Here is an 18,456-nt window from a genome sequence, read left to right as displayed (position 1 = left end):
GGGCTCCCAAGGGAGGTGGTGCTCTCCCCTACCCTGGGGGTATTCAACAGAAGGTTGGATGTGTATCTAGCTGGGGTAATGTAGGCCCAGCACTCTTTCCTGCTTATGCAGGTGGTCGGACTCGATGATCTATTGAGGTCCCTTCCAACCCTAGCATCTATGAACCTATGAATCAGAAGACGATGGTCTAGTCCATGAGAAGCCCCATTAAATCAAGTGAGTTGGGCAGCCCTGTGATAAAGGATTGACATTAGAAGGAGGTAAATAGCAGCTTCAACATCTGGATCAGCTAGTCTGATACTTAATTACCAACTTTTTTGACCAGGTGTGAGGGGTCCGTCCGCCGACTGACCATCTCACTGGGGACTCCTGGTGAGAGGGGAGTGTGTCGTCCTCACTGCGCTTACGCCAGCCTCTCCTGCCACGACTTTGATGGTAACTTAGGGGTTCATAATTGTGGCACGTGCAGTCCGGAACCGGCACTCCATCTCTGCGGGGTCCAGGGGTCCTGAGGGCTCCTCTTCCCCTACACCCTCACCCGATCCTCCGGAAAAGTGGCCGCCTCTCAGGGCGGACCACTCGTCAGGGCGCTAGCACCAATAATGTTTGTAAAGGAGAAAAAAATACAAAGTCCAACACAAAGTTCCTGGCAGGGGTTTGCTGGGGTCGGGGTTTGTTTGGCCCCTCGGCTGTCCCCCCCAATATCCCTTATCAGCTGCGGGCTGACCCCCTTCCTGGATCTGGGCTGGGATCTTCCGCCCTCTCCCAGGGGCCTCCTTCCACCCCTTAGTCTTCCCGAGGATCACAGGCGCGGTGGTTTCCCCGCCTGTGATTGCCCCTATATTACAGTACTTACAGTACCCGGCTCCTGCCAGGTGCTGCCGCTTCCTGCAGTGTTAAGCCGCTCGTCTCTCCACCGCCGGTTGGCCGGGCCTCCTCGCTGCGCTGCGGCTTACCCCTGCCCCAGAAGGTCCTGCCTCGTCGCCAGGCGGCTCGCACCCACTCCAGGGTGTATCCCCTGACACCGGCTCTTCCCCCGCTCACGTCCTGATCCGCCGCTCCTGCCTCCGCATCCGCCGGGGCCCTCTCCTGGCCCGCCGGGCTCCTTTTATCTGTCCGGGTAGGTCTTGACCCGGGTACTTCCGGGTTCCTGGAAGGGGGAAACTTGAGTGCTTGGCTTTCCGCCCGGACCCGGAAGTCCCGCCGGTTTCCGCTGCCGTCAGCGTCACCCTCGCCCAGCACCTTCTTCACCCCCTCACACCAGGTAACACAGTATCTTGGGAGGGAGTTGAGCATCTCAATGGTTTTATCTTTTAAACCCATTTTATCTCAATGAAGTAGTAAGCAATAATTTTTACATGGTTCTAAACAAATCAATTCCCTTTGGGTGTGGGTTATTAAGGGCATACGAAAAAGAAGAAAAAATATAAGCTAAAGTTGACAAAAACAAGTAGGTAATATATAAGGCACCAACATGTTACCAAAAATGTAAACCTTTCTGAAAAATGCAACTGACTTTAATATTTTCAGGCTAATCAAAAACCACAACAAAACAATTCATGTCAATCTTGCCCCTCCCCACCCCCACCCCTTTTTTTTAATTTCCATCATGGTAATACTACTATAGATTTTGGGGGAGAGTTAGGGGGAGATTTTAAAAGTAATGCTAAACTTAAATGATTTGCTTCACAGATGTGGTTCTGCTCTATTTTCTGCTGTGGTGGTGGATTCTATCTACTTACTCCTTTTAATGTTAGCTGTTTTACATCTTTTCAATGGTTTGTTTAAAAGGATAGCTTTGCAAAGGAAAGGCTGAGGGACTGAAAGAAATAATGTCTGTCTGATATCCCTTGGTGTTTGCTGCCATTTATTAAACAGGGCTGGCAAGACAACTTAGTACAGAAAAAATACTTTTTTTTAATATATTTTTTGATGTACAAAGATACAAATACCCATTTAGAAGTTTTCAGAAACATCTTACTGTTCCTGGATGCTAATCTACAACTAACCCACTCAAATGTCTTTTTATAATAGATTTAAAAGCTCCAATTAACACATTAGCTTATTTAAGTAGAAGGAGTGTTCTGCAATAAGAGAAGAAATGGTTCCTTTCATTCTTCCTCTTGAATAGTAAAGTACATTGTATGCTCTTTCATTTTAATATTTCATTTCCCTAGTTTCAGCTCCATTGGTGCCAAGAGATGTCTCCACTGCATATGAAATAGTACTTTTACTAGTAAAAATAAGCACTCCTGGTTCCTGCTGTTTATTCACTTCATAACTTGCTTCTTCTCATCCCTCTTGAATAGACTTAAATAGGTAGATATGTACAGAGTACTTAAATTATTTAGTCTTTTATTGACCTTCTTTATGTCTCAGCTTAAGTTTTCTTAGCCAAATCTTTAAAGGATGACTGAAATAAAGAAAATAATGGGAAAAGATTGTAGCAAACCAGCTTTATGCTTATAGTCTGAGGACTGATCCTTGGCCACATTATATACGTTTCATGCTTCCTGCCTTAGGGCCCTGAGTAGCCCACAAGAACCCAGGCAGACAGTTCAGCTTAGCAAGGCTATTGGCATAGCAAGTCAGCTGGTTAGAAATGATTTTTTTGTGTGTGGTTTGGGGAGGGGGGCGGGAGGGAGGGATGGGGGCTCTCAGTTAGAAAACGTGGTTCTCCTAAACTCATAAAATAATGTCAGTATCACCATTTGAAAAACCATTTCACTATTGGAGAGACTGAGGACATACGTAAGTTTTGACAATGACAAAACATCCTAGATATTCCTACACTATGGCAGCAGTATGTTCCCATGGGGAAGTTCCATCATATTCTCCCACATGCATGTTGTAAATCTGATAAAGTGCTGGGGAGTTTGCTCCTCTGTGTCCCTCTGCAGCAGATTTCAATCACACCAGAAACTGAGATCTCAAGCATGGCTGCAAAGATGTCAACGAGGATGTTTCTGAATGTATTTCCAGATTGGATGTTGGTGGCAAGGGCATGCTTGGGAGCATCCTCCACATTGCTGCAGTAATGTAAACATATCCCTGTGACAGGGGGCATGCTCAGGGCCAATTATCATGCTGGCCTACCCACCTGTCTCTAGAGGGCAGTCTGCCCAGTCTTGCCTACCACAACTTTGCTGTTCCCATAAACTGGTGCTATAATGCAGGAGGCTGCCCATTCCCAGTCCCAATGCCAGGGGGCACTATCTGTGGCTCTGAACCTCCCCTACACTGCAGCCCATGCCTTGCAGAGGGCATCCACATGATATTTGTAACCTACACTATGACTGGTGCTCCAGAGTCTCACAGAGATTCTCACTCCTCCCCTGGAGCAGCAAGTCATTGTGCTTGACCTTTAGGCCTTTCTTTCAACCCACACTCAATCTCCCCTCAACAGAGGACTTACCAGGGTCAGGACTCGCGTCTAGCTTCTGGCTGAGTTCCTCTATTTGGCTTCAGGCCCAACTATGGCCTTAGGCATCCACAACCATGCCTTGGCCTGTTCCCCACACATGGGGTTCCTACAATGCCCACTCTAGGGTCACTACACCATGACCTAACCTGGGGTCTTCTCATAATCTGTACAATCAACTACTCATGGGGCTTTCCCTTGTACTGCCTTTCAGACTTACTCCCAGTTCAGCCCTACAGCATGTGCCCCTGGGACTGCCCTTTAAGTCTATTCCCTGTTCAGCCCTACTCACTCCCCCTCACACACAGCCCTTCAGGCCTCCTCCTGTTCAACCCTACTCTGTGCAGGGCCACCTACATCCCTGCCCTCTCAGGGCCTTCACCACTATCTCCAACCAGCGACCTCTGGGGTCTTCCCCCCCTGGCAGGCTCAGCTGGCCACAGCTGTGCATAGCCCTCATACCCACCAAATTGTGGTGGCAAGGGATTAAGGTGCCCTGACATGCCTTTCACCAGGAGGTAACTGGCCTGCATTTCCTGGGGGCTCCTGCACCACCAAGAGCCCCACTAGGTCACCCATCCCTGGCAGGGTGCAGTTTTAGGTTATGCCCAGGACCAAGAGCCTAATGCTCTTACCTTCTAGATGTTCCTGCTGCAGCTCAGCCAGGCAATGTTTCTGCCTGGGCTGAAGCCTTTATATCACTTGTTCTCAAAATGGCTGCCACCATAAGGCACCTGCTAGCTGCCTGGCTCTGCCCTTAAAGTGGCAGGCACCCAAAGTGCACTGCCACAATCCCTTATTTAGATATATTTAGAAAGAGGTAGAACTAACTAGTCTAAAATGATTTTTTAAGCAAGTAAAGAGTAAATTGAAGTCTTTAAATGCAAATTTCTTCCGAACTTTTTCACAGAGGGAACCTCACATTTGAAACAAAAGCAAATTTCAAAATTTTCCTCTAAAGAATATGTATCTCAGCACAGCTTCAATGGTATGCAATACGAATGTGGTCAAAGGGTATAAATGATACACGCCTTTTATTTATTTATTTATATTTCCTGCTTTTATGCTAACTGAATTTACTTCAAAGGTAGGGGAAGAATCACCTAAGCAAGCAGCTGTTCCTACACTTTGATTTAAAATAGTAAACTCCCTTTTCCTCTGATTTCCACCTCATATTAGCAACACTGTCTTATTCCTTAACTGAAAAGACATAACTAATCATATACTAGAACAAATAACATATGAGAGTTGTCAATGGAGAAGATTTATTCATAGCCAGAAAGAGCTAGTATTAACAGCCTCCAGTAGCCTAATCAGGGTACGACCACCAGGGCAGCTACCCCAGGCACCAATTTAGGGGGACAGAAAAAAACAAACCACTTCCACTGCTGCTACAGCCACAAGACTGCACCAGAGGCATAGTGGCACAGAGGCAGCTGGAAGTCATCTGTGGGTTGCCATAGCTGCCCTGGGTGCCAAGGTGCATTGTTACACCTTTGATGATCTCCCATCAGAAACTCTGGCTTCATCTTTCAACCTCAGTGATACAGGGGAGCAAATCCATGTGACCTCTTCATGCTAGAAGTGAATAAATCTTGGATGAGACCACTGCACTTGATACAGTCAGCAGCAGCTGTCATGAAAGAACATTGTTGTTGGCAATCCCTTGATTGGAGGATGATCAGTTAATGTTTTTCATTTAATCACTTGTTCCTCCTCCCCCACCCAATTTGCAGCTGTTTTAAATATGCTGTGGTTTTTACCTCCCTGGGGATCATCAGCAAATGGTTCAGCCAGCAGGGCCAATTGGGGGTGGGGCGGGGAAAGTGGTGAAATGAAAAACATTAAAGGAGCTGCTATAGGGGGTACTTCCAGTGCAATATATAGAGATCCCTAGTCATAAGACATTCATTGCTGCCCACAGGGAGCTCTATAAATTGACTGAACTGATCCTTGATGGTGAAGCTGACTCCATGAACATGTCTGTCCTGGGCCTGTTTCCCCTTCCAGAAGAAGGTGTAGTCTCCACTGTCTTTTCTCAGCTGATCCTCATCTAGTTGTCTTGTCTGACTCAGAGCTGCAATGTCAATGTTGTTTCTCACTAGCTCCCTGGATGAGAGGCAGTTCTGCTTTCCAGTTGTTCATTGTCTTAATTATCCATCAAGGTGCTAACGTTTTCCACGTTGTGAAAATTGTTGTCTTCTTTATCATATTTGCACCCACAAAGAGAGTGATCCCATTGGATTCGGTTATCCAGCCAGGAGCAGAATAATATAGTTGAGGTTTATGGCAGCTTTTGAGTACTTTTCCCATGTAGGGTGAGCAGAGGGGATCCTGAATAGGACTGCTCAGTCATGATAGTGTTGCCCTGTGGGGTCAGGCCAACTCTCAGGATCTCAATAGATAAGAGGGTGTGACACAATTGCACATATACAAACACACAAATCAATTAGGTGCATATACACTCACATACACACTACCAACTCAGGCACATACACATCCAAACCAGCCTAGGAACATGCATACCTATCACCAATTCAAGCACATACACTATGCACCCCAAAAGTTAGACAAAAATCAATTGTCCATACCTGCACACTCAGTACACTTACACAGATCACTAATTCATATATCATACACAAAATGACATATATATATGTACACACACACACTCACCAGTTCACACACATACAACCCACCTACACATAGGTAAGTTCCTAACTTGGATGCCACGGTATGTATGTGTCTGCTTGGGGTACCTGGGATACTTGGGGGAAGGTTAAGGTGAGAGAGAGAGAGAGTTAAAGTGTAGGGAGTGAAAGTTGCCAGAACTGAGATTAGAACCCGTAGACTAGAGAGAAGCTGGCTGAGGAACTGAGGCTTCAGGTTACTTAAAGTAGATTGGGGCTGGAAACTGAGGCAGACAGCTGAGATGTTGGGGCAGGGGGCAGATAAGTGGTGGCAAGGAAGAGACAGCCAGGAAAGAGAGAGAGGCAGAAACCTGGGAGCTTGGGGCTGGAAACAGGCTGACAGCTTAGAGACTGGAGGGCAGATAAGTGGTGGCAAGGAGGATACAGTCAGGAAACAGACAAAAACCCAACTTATAGTTTAAAAATAACAGGTTTATTAAACAGACAACACACTACCTGGCTGGAGTCATTTGAGCCCAGTTTTTCTCCTGCCCAGGCAGGGGGTCGGACTTGAAGATCTACAAGGTCTCTTCCGACCCTGCTTCTACGATTCTATGATTCTACACAGCCCCATGAAGTTATTGGTTCACACACACACACACACACACACACTGGCAGCAGGAGAAAGAGGCTCAGTAGAAGGGTTGGAGTCCAGGTGGGGAAGAGAAGCAGAGTCCAAGTCCTTAGTTGAAGAGGGGTAGGGGGTGATAGCTACCTATCCAGGCTGGAAAGGGGTCCTTGTCCAGTAGGTGTTGTCCAGAGGGGGGTTGCCGACAGGGCCTCTGGGTAGATAGGTGGTGTGGCATAGTGCTGGTCCAGATGGAGAGGGCATCCCAAGGAGTCAGTCTTCACTACCACTTTTTATGGGGCAGACTACTTCTGATCTCCTATGGGGAGGGCCTGTCCAGGCAATGTCAGTCCTGTTCCAGAGGGCTCCAGGTGTTCTTGCTGAACATGGGAAGCCTGGCACAATGGTGGATTGCCTCATCTTTTGTTTATTGAATGCTGAGGGTGGTTCCAAGGGCTGGGTAATTGGTCCAGGTATTGGTGTTGGTGGTTCAGTCATTCAGAGGGAACTATTTTTAGACCTACTACCATTGTCTCTCAAGTACCCTCATTCATCCCCATTCATTCAGGAACAAGTTACCTAGGAAGGGTAGGTGTGAGTCATGGATTACACAACCGGGCCTGGGGATAGGATGGAGACTTGACAAACAAAATGGAAACTTGACATGACTTATGCTAACTTACCTATGTAGGCCTAAATCATATAGTACTAGTAAAACAGTAATATAGAACAGTAAAAATCAATATAAACATAATAATTATACGAAGAAAGGAGAAAAAACGAAACAAATACAACTTGCTACCAAAATAAAATGCTGAAACTTATCTTATGTCTTAGCTCACTTATACTTATCTATAGGGAATAGAGAGGGAAAGAAAAAGTCAGAAATGGCTGGGGAAGGGGAGGGAATGCATTTTAAAAGAAAAAGAAAAAAAAACTGGGTTTTGCTACAATAGCAGTTGCCAAATTGCACACCTGCCTCAATCCAGGTTCAAGATGACCATCAGGCTGCCACTGCCTGTACGTGGATCCATGGCTAGAGACTATCGGATTCACTAGTCCTGTCTCCACCACCAAAGGTCCATTGCCACAGGGCTTTTGAAGGTTGGTACAGGAGAGCATTGTTGTTTTCTGTGGTAAAACCCTATATGTGACTTGATTTAACATAAAGAAGATGATGCACTGAAACAGCAACCACACAGTCTTGACAAAGTGGAGATCCAGGCCCAGAGGCAAGCGAGAACCCTAGACAACAGGAGACCTCCATTTTACTGTAGACTTCTTCCATCTTTGCAGCCACTGTAATCCTGACCTCTTCTCTGCTTAATCCACCATTGAGGATTTAGGATTGAACCATGGGTTGTTTGGACCTCTCCTCAGGCCTGCTTGCCTGGGGTGTCCCTGCCAAGAGTGTAATAGCTCTGAGGATCATTGGTATTTGGCTCCTATTACTCAAAGGAGAAGGGACAGCAGGCTAGCCTTGCTGTGTAGGCAGACAACTGAGTCAACTGAGCTAGCTGCACCATGGTACGTCAGATGAGTGGTACAGATTTCCAGGCAGCCAGAGGATAAAAGTTGCAAACAGCCAGGGTAAGCTGCAGCAGGGAAGAGTGGCTACCCATAGGGTAGAAGGAGAAACCACCATGCTTGATTAGGAAGTCATCTGACCAAAAGGGGAAGAGCTCCAGGGCATATAAGACCTGTGCCTAGAGGCAGGCACCAAACCACTCTGACAGCTGAGAAGTGAGAGCTCCATGAGAAGGAGGGCTGGCAAGATGTCTTTTGCTCAGAGTGGGGGAGGTTTTGGTTTGAAAGCAGTTCAGGTTTAGGAGGCTCCAGTTTAGGCTTAGGAGGCTCCAGGCTTAGGAGTCCATAGCAGGCCAAGGCCAAAGCCTGTATAAACCACTGGTATCTGCAAGGCATGGGGATGGCTATAGGGGCAGACGGACTATATAGGCAGACAGAGGCAACAAAAACTGCCCATAAGGCATCGGGTGTCCTAGGATACTAGTAGGGCCAGAAAGGCCACAACTGACTGTCCTAGTGGCAAGTTTGCTGTGGACTGGAACCACTTTAGGTCCTTGCGGCAGCCACCCAAGCCCTTTGAACAACTTCATGGTGTGCCAAGTGAAATAATAGGGAAGGGCACCCTGAGGGGTCAGAGTGAGCAGGAGCCATGTGTCCATCAGGAGGTATCTCAGCATCCCGTCACAACTGGGACACACAAGTCTCTCCACCATTACAAAGTCTTGGTCCATGGAGAGGGAAAGAATATAGCTATAACATAAACTCCATCATATCCCCTTTTACATTGTTCTTTTCCATGTTTCCTTGCACCTTCCTCTATTTTCTTTCCTCTTGGTTTATGTTAGAACCTATATCTGGTAACTTTCTTCACTTTATGTGGCTCAGCCATCTTCGTCTTTGCTGTTATACTATTTCAGTAATAAGTTATACAACAGCTTTCTCCCCCTGCAAAAAATGTTTAGGCCAAATTATTCTTCTCCAATTGTTCTGAAATGTTTTTAACTATACACATAGATTTAGATGTCATCTTCCAGGTTTCTGACCTTCTACTGTAACAAACATTCCATGTAATTCTTTTATCTTTCATCTTTGGTTTTCCCTTCTGTTCTTCAAAAGTTTCAAAATCTTTATTAGCTATACTGATACCTATATTTTTCTTGCTATCTCCATTTGCTGTTCAGGCCAAATGTGTACATTTTTTCAGTGTCCTCTCTTTATTAACAATTGGCCCTCTTCTTTCTGTATTTAAAAGCATTGATTTGGTTATCATTCAGTATACAATACTGCTGTGTTGTGACCTACAGGGGAAATTCTTCATAGCATTTTTTTCTTACTTTAAAAAAAAAGGTGTGTGGGGGGCTGTTTTTGATAGGATAATTTGTGCTTAGAATGTGTAGTAATCCAGTATTTTTTTAACTCAATGATATATGGACCTGCTTATCACCCATCATTTTATAGAAAATATCTGATTCCATCCATGTTTTCCATTAAATGAATGCCTTTCTTTGAAGCTATTCAGTCCAACTTTAAATTTAAACTGAAATATTTACATGGAAGGGGTTTTTTTTTATGTAAAGATAGTAACATGAAGAGGAAATGAAAAGTCTAAGGAAAAAGAATCTAAGGATGCTATTTAAAGCAAAAAACAAAAATAAGTAATCTGACACCAATTTGGTTTTGGCTGCTACTAAACATGAACAGTGTTTGTATGTGTACTGTATACCATACAAGTATAAGACCATATAAGAAGTGTCTTTTGCAGTACAAAGGTCACATCTTCAGTTTTCAGGAAACACAGAAAAGTACTAATTATAAGAAGATCTAAGTAAACGAGAGCAAGACAGAAAAGGATTTGTTGCACAATGTTGAGGAAATGACACTTAGAGAATAAATTATATAAAACTGTTATTGGAATTGATCTGTTCTTAAAATATCAAGTCTTGATTAAATAAATATTATTCAAGTAGTCTCATTATTCCACTAGTGGTATGGGTTTTTTAACATTTGTTTTAGGATATAAAATGGAATTAAGTGATGTATTTAATGTAACTATTGCTGGAATAGGTTTCTCCAGGCAAAATAAATTATAGTGTAAAGAACTGAGTTTCTGGTCTTAATTTCCTGTGATTAGAAAGTTTCTTGCATCTAACAGCTGCTGTGGTTCCCATTAAAAAAAATATTTCTCTATCCTTATTATTCCAGAAATATCCCTATGGTATTGGCAGGACAGGAGTTTTGATGTTCTGTGTAAGTCAGAGACTTGTCTGGAGAGTGCTAGAGCCAAGCAGGGGTGGATCCAGTGGGATGCAGTGTTGTGGTCACAAAACCCATTTGAGTATGTAGCTTATTAGATGGGCTGCTGGAGATGATGCATTGCCATGGATCTGAAACCCAAGGGGTAAATGCTGCCCTCACTTGCCTGCCATTACCTTGCCTACCACCAAATTTGGGGGCTTCAGTTGCTGTTGACACTAAAATCAGCACCAGGGGGAAAGCGGAAAGCTACATCAACAAGCAGCTGTCCTGCCATTGGAGTTGGGTTGGATCCATGAGAACCTCCATGCTCTGTATCCAGCCTGCAGGGCCAAAGGAGCTGGCATTCCACCATTTGAATCCCCCATCCCTTATAAGATCCTAGATCTGCTCCTGGAGCTACATATAATGTAAACTAAACCAGTGCTGAATACTGATTGTAGCCACAATGCTTTATGGGGAATACAAAAGATTCAGGCTTAAAGTCCCTTCCAGCCCCTAATAACTATGAACCTATGCTGCAGGAACTCAATGAAGAAGTTTGTATTCTTGTTTGTAGAAGTATCAAGTTTGTTCCTTCATGTTTTTTGCATCCTATCTCCCTCTTGTTTCCCCCCCATAAAACATATTCCCAGATGAATATTAAAGCAATAATCATTCGTGACTGAAAATGTAAGCATTTAAACAACACTTGGGTTTCCACCTATTTTGTCGAAATAACTTGAGATTAAAGCATGTTACCCACCATTCAGTAAATAAAATATTAGAAGTATTTTTTAATAAACAGTGGTAACACATTTTTAATGTCTGACATATCTAGAAGTGGATATTATTTCCTTAGTGAAGGTTGGTATCTGATGTTGAAGAAGGAGGGGAAAGATTATTTTTACTTCCTTAAATTTGATTTTTTTTCCATCTGGTGGCACATTTCTCTCCAACCTGGGACTGTAACTTATCTATCCACTGCTATCCTGATATTAGTGACAAATTGCCATATGCTAGGTGGCAGGCAGGTGACAATAAAGCATGCATCCAAGCAAGTATGCATAAATGTATACATGCCTATAAAATAGAGCTACAGGAGCCTATGAGGTTCATTATTAAAAGGTGAATCTTAAATTGTATTAGAGTCTCTCAGGACGCATCTACACAAGACATGTTAATGAGCCGTAGGTCAATTTACTGCATAATAAAGGCATGCATCTACACATGCATGCCCTTACTGCACAGTTAAAATGGCTAATCATGACTAAATTTGATACCTGCAAATGCAGGTATCAAATTTAGTCATGATTAGTTAATGTGCAGTAAAACACATGTAGATATGACTCGGTACTAACTTCAGTGTTGGGGGTGCCTTGCCTCGTGACTAGAACCATCTCCTAGGCCAGGTGAGGCTACTCTCTGGCAGCCCCTAGCTGCAGGCTATAAAAGCCTGCTGCCATTTTGTGCCTTGGGGCACACCTAATGGCCTAATGGCTCCTGTGCAATCCGCAGGACCACTTTGTGTGCCCCCCTGGCCTTAACATAGGCTGCCTCTGCCTGGCCTGTCTCCTCTCCAGAGCTGCTGCTTGGCCACAGGTGAGTGTTGCAAAGAGCTGTAGCTTCCCCCACCCCTTGTCCAGCCCTGAGGTCCCCCCAGGGCTGCTGCTTGGCTGTCTCTGACAGCAGGGCCAGCACTTGCTCCTTGCTCATCCTGAGCAGTGTCTTCTGTTTTTGCAGATCCTGTGGTGAAGTGCCTCTGTTGTGCAGCTCCCAATCCTTGGCTGTGCCCCTGCGCTGGGCACCGCCAGCAGGTGTCCACAGCCAGCATCACAGGGACAGTTGTTTGGAGGACCAGAGGGTCAGCACGGAGCATATCATATCCTCACTAATTCCCTGTCGAGAATTGGTGATGCATAGGGGATGCACATGGGTGCATGTGCACCCTCTGAGATTGGCCGTGCCCCCCTTGAGAGAAGCACCGGCAGCACTTCTGGCCACAGACTGCTGCACCAGGAGGGAGGGGTGCATGGGCTCATAGCCAGCTTAGCACAGCAGACAAGTAGGTAAGGTTTCTTTCTTTAGTTTCTGGGCTTGGAGGGGAGGGGAGATCAAGACGCCCACTGTGCATGAGGGAGCAAGGTAGGGGTAGGGGCAAATGATTCACCCCCGCCCCTGCCCCACTCCCTGCTGCACTGTGGGGATTGTCCCATGACTCAGTCCAGCCAAGGCCCCATTTACAGTGAATGGAGCCCCAGTCGAGCTGGGTCATGGGACAAGCTCCTGCAGAGTCATTGAGCTGGAGATCCAAGGGGGGCACATGCCCCCGCCAATCTTTGCACGGGGCAAGGGCAGGCTGCAGTTGCAAGGTGAGCTGGACTCTGCCTGCTTCATGACTCACTGCAGTCTTTGAAAGCAGCGTGGCACAGTGCCATGTGCCTTGCTGTCCAATGACAGGACACACATGGCAGCGCATTGCTTCCAAAGGCTGTAGTGAGGCACAGAGCAGAAAGAGTCCAGCTCGCTTTGCAGCTGCAGCCTGCCCTTGCCTCATGCAAAGATGGGAGGGGGCGGGGGTGCGGCTATGTGCACTCCTTGGCTCCCTGGTGCCGCGACACTGCAGGAGCCACCAGGCTCTTCCCAGGGATGACTTAGATAGGGTGGGGGTCCCAGAGGCTCAGTCTCCTCTGGCCCAGTGGTGCAATTGAGGGTGGCCCCACTCCAGCTCCAGGCTCTCCCAGGCAGTGCACAGCTGGGGCCAGAGCAGAGCCAGAGCAGAGAGGCAGCCAGGGCCAGTGCAGGGCTGGGGGGAAGTGGATGCCAGCACTGGGCAATGACCCCTGGTGTGGGGGAAGGGGCAGCTGCATGGGTGCAGCAGACCCAAGCCCCAAGCCTGATCCCTGCCCAGTGCCAGCCCCAGCCCCACTACCTCCCCCACCATGGACCTTTCCCCTCCCACCACCTCTTCCCCCACAGACTTTCGTGGGGGGGGGTTCGTGAATTCATACCCGCATGCTCAGCACCCCCCTCCCCAAAAATGTTATCCCTTCACCCCCAGCTCCCTGGTCAGCAATCGACCAGTGGGGGATCCCCCCCATTGGTGATTGGCTGCTGGTACCCCCCCCCAGTATTAGGAGGCACCAGTCACCCATGCCATCGAGCCCTGGCCCTGCCACATGCACATGCCCATGCCAACCCCCAGGACCCCCAACTGTGCCTGGGAGGAGGTGCATGACCTTGTGGTGCTCTGGGGCAGTGCTGATGTACTAAAGCAGTTTGCATGAGGTGGGAGCTCAAATGCCTACATTTAAGAGGCCCTTTTGGCTGGCAGGAGCGAGGACTTTCCTGGTTGGCGTGACAGTGCCACATTAAGATCAAGCCCTTGCAGCCACAGTGAATAACCATGTCTGATTACAATCAGTCTGTCATGTCCTCAAGACCATGGCCTTTATGTGGGAGCTGACCTGTATTTTGGTGCTTCGGGACCCAGGCCACAACCCTTCAAGTGTCACCATCAGGGGTGATCTGCCCAAGTCCCTGCCCCACCCTGACCCTTCCAGTGACATGTCAATGGAGGAGGGGCCCTCAGGCCTTCAGTGCCCCACCCTGCCCTTCTCCCAGCTGCATCCACTGGCAGCTTGGGGAGCCCTGGCCAATGGCTGCCTTGCCCTTAGCACAGGCCCAGAGCCCATCACAAGGAGCAGCCAGCAATGTCACACCAGATCCTACTGGGGAAGGGGGGGAGGCAGGGAGCCTGAGCAGGCACCAGCCCACTGTGCACTGCAGGGCATGGACACCGCCACTCTCCTCCATGCCATGTGCCCAAGGACCCAGCCGTGCCTCACAAAGATGCTGGGGCTTCATTGGGGCAGCCAGAGGAGGAGCCGCCCATCCTTGAGGTGTGCCATCCCAGGTCAGGTGGCCACAATATGGGACCACCACTCACTGGAGTCACCATGGACCCTGGACCTACAAGGGAATGACTTGAGGTTGGGGTACTGGGCACCTACCCCCGGCTCTGCCTGCTAGCCTCCACCATAGCCCCTCAGTCTGGGCTTAAATACCCAAGATATTGTAGTTTTAACATTGTAAATAGTTTTCACATTGTAATCAGGTTTCTTATTTCTGGTGGGTAGGGAGAGTGGTGGAGGGGCTCTGTTGCTTGAGTGGGGAGGGGCCTGTGTTTGTTGAGGAGGGAATGGGGAAGAGGTTCTGTGTATTAAGTGGGGAGTGGGAAAGTGATGGAGGTGGGTGTTATGAGGGTAATGAAGTATTTTTGTTTCAACCATTTGCATGTCCTGATAGTGGTGCTGAGGGTGGGCAGAGGGCAGGGGATGTGTGGGTGGTGAGGCAGGTGGGCTGGAATGGGGAGTGCAGGAAGAGGGAGTTGGCCAGGGTGTCCTGCAGCTGGTGACCTGGCTCCTGCTGTTAAGTGTGTGGCTTTCCTGGGGCCTGGGCAGGAGGGGCCTGCTGTGGCCAGCAAGGCTAGTACCATGGCCAACAGGAGCATGGGACTCTGGTCATCGCTGGGAGGGGCAGGGCTGGAGCAGCCAAGGCACAGAGAGGTAGGATAGGAAAGGAGGGAGCTGCCACATGCTGCCCCTATGCTGAGCACGTGTCTCTGGAGCAGGGAAGGGACTGGCCAGGGATCTGAGGGCATGGCTGCGTTTCCAATAAGTCTGCCAAGTGCTGGCAGCTGGGTCTGGCTTCAACATGGCTGCCAAATGCTAGCAGCCGTGTGGCCAGAGGCTGGAGCTTCCCCTGGTGGCCACAGGGGTACATGGCAGGGCTTGAGGGACTTGACATTAGATTTAATGCCAAGTCCCTGCTCATGTAGACACCTGCCAAAATTGCTTACTGCACATTAGCTTAATGCACAGTACATTTAGTAGTATTTAAAAGCACATATGGACACATCCTCAGATATTAGTACTCAAAGTAATTATTCTTTATAACATCAGTTGTCAAGTTCTCAACTGTTATGTAATTCATGACTATTTGAATTACACCAACATATTTTCATCTTTCTAATAAGAAACTGCCAGATATTGGAATTTTAACTTAGTGGAGTTACCAATTTTCTTTTTTTCAATGTTGAAGTGGAAAATACGCAGTGGGTACTTTTCTAACAAAATTTAAAATAGGAATTAAAGTACTGTTAATCTGTAAGACTAGATATTTGATGATACTGGGATGTCTGCATCTAAATGGAATTTTGTTCATTTTTAAATGAAGAAAATTTCTCAGATGCTCTGAAAAGAAATTCTTGCTACTTCAGGCACCTGTACTTTTCTACATAAAATAGGAGGGTAACAGAAAATGCTCTGCTTTTAATAAGAGTTTCAATTATGTCATTTATCTTTTTATGGAAAATAAATTTTAGAGTCTAAATAGGTGTCTGAGGTGTATTATGAATATATATACACTGAACAAAATTTCTAGCAAACTGATTACAAATGGCACATTAGTTATAAGCATGAATAATTTTCTGCTTTTACTTTGATACAAATAAGAAAGATTCTTATTAAATTCTTGGTGCTCATAATTGTCCTAAAGCTGTACAATTACTGCCCAGTCCTCTTTATCTCTAAAAATGCTATCAGTTAATAGAATTACTGTAAAAGGATTTCTTTTGGCATGTGCTGGGAACTGTGAGATGTGAGTTAAAAGTAAAGGGTGACTTTTTTTTCTCAAGATACCTGTATTTTATATCTTAGAGTTCTAATCTAATTGCTATCTTTAACAAACAGGTGATGCTTCCTTGAAATCTCTTCCCTTAGACCTACTAGTGATCTAGTTTTCCATGATCTTCTAGAGAAAATGAGGAAGTCTGACATTTCTATGGTCTATTCTTACAAAGCTATTTTCCCCCACAGCATGTTTTTGTAAATGTCTCAGTCATGTTCCATAAAGAGCTGAAAACCATTGACTTATTTAATGACTTCTATTACACAAAATACCATAAACTAACACTTTGTCTATGCATTGTAAATCTTTCTAGAAATAAACTTGAATCATTTAAACACATGCAATAGATAGGTACTGAAATATTGCATGCTTCTAAGATTCACAAAAAAATCCCTTACTAATAAGCAGAGATCCGGGTTTTCTGTTCACCACAAATTTCTCATTTTAAGAAGAAAAACCTGGATACGTTTTTTTATAATCTTAGTATTTGAACTGTTCTTTTTCATTTTGTGTCTATACTATCAGCCAGTATTGAGCTTGTTTTCATAGGTAGCTTATGTTCCACCATTATCGACATAGGTGTGTATAATGTAAGCCTTGTTACTAGCTCAGATTAACTTAACTTGGCAGTAACTGACTAAATCAGAAGGATAAAATGATTAGATATGTTAATGAAAGGTGATAAGAGGGGACCAATTGGACAGTGCCCAACTGCAGAGCCTTTGGAATTTCTGGAATTAACGGACAGACCAGATTAGGAGTCCAGGGCATGCCCAAATTAAGATACTGGTAAAAGACCAAATTAAGATGCGTGCATGAGATATATTCCTTTGTTCCAACAAACCTGCTGACAAGATAAGCACATGAACAGCATGATGATCACAGGGAAACCAATCAACAGTACCCAGCAATGAAGAGTCATCAGAGATGTAAATTTAAAGAAAAAGCATAAAAGGGGGGCAACAAGGAAGTTCGGCATGTGTTGTCATCCAACAGCATCTGGACTGAAAAACAGCCATTACCCTCTACTTTCAGGAACTCATTGGCCACCTTTTCTGTGAAGTACAGTAACATCTGAGATTGGGTGACACCATTGAACTAAGTGTTTTTCTCTCTCTCTGTGTAGAAACTATTAGTATATTTAATGTATTAATAAAGTTATATTTTAGTTAAGTTGAATGGTGTGAGGTTTATTCTGTGTTCATTTTGGATTGGTTATGTTTTAGCAATCCTTTACCACAAGGATGGGAAACCTCTGGCCGGTGGTTGGCCAGGGACTCCATTTTCTGCCCCTTCCCACATGGCTTGTGCCAATCTCCACAAAGACCTCAGCTGCGCTGGCAGCATGCGAAACAGAGCAGCACAGGGGGTGCTCTGGAGCAGCTTGCTCCAAAGTCATGATCTGTAGCCTGCATGCTCCAGGCAGGGGCACACATTCAGTGGATTGTGGCTGTGCCCCAACTCCATGCAGGTTGTCACTGCTGTAAGGAGCCAGGGCAGAGCCACGATCCCCTGCATGCATGCCCCTGCTCCGAGCATGTAGGATGCAGATCGTGGTTCTACCCTGGCTCTGGAGCAAGCTGCCCCTATCCCACATTCCCTGAAGCTCTGGAGCAGCCCCTGTGCTGCTCTACTGTGCATGCTGCCAGTGCAGCTGAGGTCTCCATGGACACCATGCACAAGCCAAGCAGGGAGGAGTGGCTGGGAAACCCTGGAGAGGTGAGGTGGGGAGACAGCCACAGCAGGACTTTCATTCAAGAGAGCAGGGGAAGCTTTGATTATCCATGATAAACAACTCAAAATCAGATGCCAAAATGTATAGGTATTTAGAATTAATTTTATTATAGTGACTGAGGCACTGGTAGGCTTTCAAATTGCCTTAAACTTGTAAATATATCAATAAAACATTGTGTTCAACTGATACCTGTGTATATATAGTGGTGTTTCATTTTAATCACAGAAAACCACAGATGTTGGAGTTTTTAATCAGAGAATTTGAGATTTTTTTAATCACATAATTGGTGATTTTTAAGGAGAAAAAACCAAGATCCCTGCTAATAAGTCTATCACAGTTTTCATCAAGCTATATAAATCTAGTTAACGTACTCTTCTTATTGTAACCTCATTTTACCATAGGAAAGAGACATAGCTTAAAGGTTTTTAAACAGAAGATACTGAGCAAATTCTTATATAGAAATAAAAAATACAGAAACGATGGAAATTTTTGTTCTGCAACCTGGATTCAGTTGCAATCTCCCTTTCATGTTCTGGAAAAGTGGTATAATATTTAAAAAACTATATTTTTCTTAATCTGGGAATGTGCAGAT

The sequence above is a fragment of the Crocodylus porosus genome, unplaced genomic scaffold, assembly GCF_001723895.1.
Source record: "Crocodylus porosus isolate Cpor-Errol unplaced genomic scaffold, CroPor_comp1, whole genome shotgun sequence".
Lineage (NCBI taxonomy): Eukaryota > Metazoa > Chordata > Crocodylia > Crocodylidae > Crocodylus > Crocodylus porosus.
Note: the sequence above shows the minus strand (reverse complement) of the source record.